Raw genomic sequence first — 4,513 nt, forward strand, 5'->3', positions numbered from 1 at the left:
AACAGCGCTTCACTTCTTACGAAAATTTTGGAAAATGGCTCGATGACTGGTTTGCTTCAAAAAACGAAGACTTTTTTGGAAAGGTATCCATAAATTGCCTGAGAGGTGCACAAAATGTGTAGCCAGCGAGGGTGCATACTTTGAATAAAATATTTGTTATCATTCTCTTGAAATAAATGTGTTTTTTTCTTGAAAAAATACCGGTTTCATATGTATACACCTGGTAAGATGTCCTGAAATTAGCTAGATGAGGCATGAGTGAAGAGAGACTTCCTAAAGTCTGTTTAAAACGTCTACAGGTTCTTTCGGACTCGGATAGGGTATTTCCCAAGTTTAATTGGGTCCTGCAGCTAAACCATCATTTCACGTTATGTGGGATGGAGACCTTTTGGCCTGGATTGCACTTAGTATGCTTACAGAACAAGAAGAATTTAATACTTACGAAATTTGAGGCTTGTCCTAGAGATGCGGACATGTACAGGCTGAGTCAGACATCATCTCTTCAGGTGCTTCCCCGCCTATTTATCAATCCCATGAAGCAGAAGTAGCTTTATGATGGATTACCATTTAGATACGTTAGACTTCTTGCTCAAGTACATTTTATGGGAGACATAAGGAGTAGATTCTCATTGGGGGATCATTTTTCGGGTTCACCAACGGGCAACTCTGCACAATCTGCAATCTAGGAGATGGAGAGAATCTGTTTCATTTATTGGCAGAATGCCCTATGTATGGGGATGTAAGAAAGGATTGTTTTGGGTCTGCGGTAAGCCTTACAGCCTCTGGCCCGTTCTGGATTGCGCTGCTGAATTCCCCGGATAAAACAAAATTATTGCGCGTCGCTAAGTATTTGTCCAGTGAACTAAAAGTTAGGGCTTTTATAATATCTCTGTAGTGTAGGTAATTGTGTACATTGTGTTAATAGTGTAATAGAATAGCTTCTTCTTTGATTGAACCCCTTTGTACAGGTCGATTGACCTAAACAAATATCGCAGCTAACATAAGAAATCATTCATTTATTGTGTAATCTGTCTTTCAATAAATTAAAACAATAATATAAATAACTGTAAAATATTTACATTTTTAAGTCCTTAGTTTAAGAACTTCAATTTTAACGTTTAAATTTGTCTCAGTTTCAGAATACAGGCATATATTTTGTTTTAAGTCTAAATTTTTTTAAACATTTGATTTATTTTTCACATTTGTAATTTATAAATTCTAAAATTGAGTTTCTATCATATATATTGAACCATTAAAACCTCTACATTTTTTAAGCTTTTTAAAACTTTTCCGAAAACTTTTTTAACAATTTTGGTTGTGATTTCTTGATAAAAGAATAAGTGCCTGATTTTTGTCAAAATTAAAAAATATATTTATTTATAAGGTTCACTCAAGGTCATTTTTCTTCAAAGTGCTTGTTCCTGAATAAATTGACTCTTATTGTTTCCGACTTCGTTCTGTCACTCATGGATTATGTTTTTCATAGAAAACATTGAAATCTGGTTTTTTTCACGTTATACAGTTATAATTAAAGGTCACGCAGGGTAATTATCGGTGCAAAATATTGATTTATAACGAATATTAGTCAATCAATAGACCGAATTTCTTCGCCCAAAGATACATACCTAAATTTTACTATAGTAAAAACAACAATGAGATTTGTAGAAAATCTTTTAAGGAATAAAATGATTGTCCCGTAAGTTAGAGCCGAAAAATTAATATTTCAAAAAAATTTAAGTTGTTCTAAATATTTCGTTAGACTCGCGGCCGGGGAAAAAGCGGGAAATGAAAGTAAATTTAAAAATTGAACTGCAATTCGAGTATTAAAAAGTGAGCAGTGAGTGATTTTACTTGACGATTCTGGGTCTTTTCACAATGATATAATTGACATATTTTAAGGTTAACATTTGAACTAATTTAATTTGGAAGCCGTAGTAGAGATACAAAAAAATACTTCAAATTAATAGATTCTTAAATGATTGCCTTTATTCAATTTCAAAATCTTATTAAAGTATTATTTCAGTATAAAATATTCCATTTTTAACCTATTCAGTTTGGAAATTTAAAAAAAAATCAAAATGATAAACTTAAACTTTGAATGCTACAATTATAATTTGGAAGTTTTTTGATAGTTTCAAATGAAAGAAACAAATTTTGAGCTTCGCAAGAATTTTGAAATAAAAAAAATGTTTAAAGATTTCTGGGATGATTTAAAACGATTTTTTATTTCGAAAAAGAACATAACTCAAAGAGAATATTTTTAAATATTTTAAAACATTTCGAAAGATTTACAAAATTAGAAAAAACCTGGAAGCTCTTGAGACAAGTTTGTGTGTATAATTTTACAAAATTGATAGGAAAAATGGGAAACAGTTTTAAAAATATTTCAAAATTTCGAAAAATATTAAAAATACATGGGACTCTACGACACTTCTCGTTTCCCGATTTCTTTTTCGTTCGCTGACCTTCACGCCTTGTCTTATCGCACTTACACGCATACGCGGCCGGCTACGCCTATTGCGCCGATCGCGACTTAACGCAGGAGAGAGGATTATCTGATGCTTTCGGTGATTGTAAAATTAAATGTTGACTTTTGATTTTTTAAAATTACAAAATTTTAAGAGGAGGTATAAAAATATGGGAACACTGAAAAAATGTCGAAAGGGATGGCTGAAAAATCCCGAAAAATGATATCTCTGGCACCCGAATAATAATTTTATCAAAATTGTATTAACAAATAAATTAAACAAAACGTGCGCTTTGAAAGGAATAAAATTCTACCTAAATTTACTTCGAAACTAAATAATAACATTGTTCAAACAAACTTTGCAGGCCTCTATACAGCACCACTGTATATCGAAACATAATTAATTAACTAATTTTTTTTTAATGAAAAATTTTATTTGTCAGAACTTTTTTGTATTTTTTTCAAATCCTGTACACATTTTCCATACAAATTTTTCATCCAGAATTATATATATATTTTTTTAAAATCATTGTTATTTTAAATTCACACAATATTTTTTTTTAATTTAAAACTTGAAAAATTATTTTATAAAAGTATTCGATCATTGTATTTTAAATAAATAAATAATATTTAATGGACAAACATTTTATAATTGCTTTAATTCAAGAATTTTCTAGTTCGGATATTTTCTAATTTAGCAATTTTCTGTCTCGATTGTTCAAATTCGGTGATATCGTATTACCGGGAATTTTATTTTTCGTGAATTTTTCAATTCGAGAGATTTATATTACGGCGCTTTTATAATTTCGGGAATTTTATTATTCAGTTATTTTGAAATTCACGAATTTTTCCAGTGTCGGGGATTTTATTTTTCGGGATTTTTAAGTCGCTTTCTCCGAAAATAAAAATTTCCGTCACTGTAAAAATTCCCGAAATTATAACATTGTCGAAATGTAAAAGTGCCAGATTGGAAAAATCTCGACAATTTATATAATTACCGAATTTAAGAATTCCCGATAGAAAATTTCCGAATTTTAATAAATCCGGACTAGACAAAAAAGAAAATTCGCACAAAGTTTCTTTGGTAAAAATATTTGATTATTGTATTTTTAATAAATAGATAATATGGATTGCAAAACTATTTTCTCAATTTCTGCAATTCGGGAATTTTATAGTTTATATATTTTATAGTTGGACAGAATTCGGCCTGGAATGTTATTATTCGGGAATTTTTTAATTCGATAATATTGTAAACTTTCCAGAATTTCATTATTCTGGATTTTTTAAATTTGGGATTTTCAGATTTCGGCATTTTATAATTTCGGGAAGTTGGCAGTGTCGGGAATTTTATCATTCGGGATTTTTCACTCGTTATACGATATAACGTACGTAAATATTTCGAGTAAGCTGTATCAATTATAATAGTTTAAAGTTTATTTTCAAATATATTTTATGGAACATGATATTTTTTATGAATGTACCAGTGAAACTCTGTTCGTTTAATTTTATTTGCCAATGCGAAACTTAATCTGGCTTACAACATGTTAACATCTAAAAACCGAAAGAACAATTTCCTTATCACGTGAAATTTTAATTATATTTTCCTAAAAATATTAGAATATATAATAATTAAGTACATGGAAAATACATATGAGAGCTTGATTAGACGAATAGTCTCACAAATCCATAGAAATTGCAGACCACAAACACAGAAATAAATACTAAATAATATTAAAGAACTATATTATATATTGCACTGAAAGTCTTATAAGTTTGAATGTAAATTATAAGACATAATTTGATAACTAGTGGAAGATATATGAAACCGTAATATCGATTAGTGCTATCGACGGGTTGCGGTGTGTAGAGAGGAAGTGACTTTTTTGCCGGACCCATGCGGTGAACACTAGCCTAGCAAGGGAGTTGTATCAAGGGAGAAAATGTATCTTCCTCTCATTAGGGGTTTATTTTCTCGCTTGAAATCGGCACGTAATGAACAGTATACGGTTGTATACGATTGGGGAGTGACAGAAGCGGCAAGCAGGG

At 30.3% G+C, this 4,513-nt stretch overlaps 1 protein-coding gene across 1 annotated transcript in view; it reads right to left on the reverse strand.

The window, feature by feature from the left end:
• LOC117173226 overlaps positions 1-4,513 on the reverse strand; it is a 17,778-nt gene that overhangs the window by 11,063 nt on the left and 2,202 nt on the right. The window lies entirely within an intron of this gene.

The sequence above is a fragment of the Belonocnema kinseyi genome, chromosome 5 (assembly GCF_010883055.1).
Source record: "Belonocnema kinseyi isolate 2016_QV_RU_SX_M_011 chromosome 5, B_treatae_v1, whole genome shotgun sequence".
Taxonomy (NCBI): domain Eukaryota; kingdom Metazoa; phylum Arthropoda; class Insecta; order Hymenoptera; family Cynipidae; genus Belonocnema; species Belonocnema kinseyi.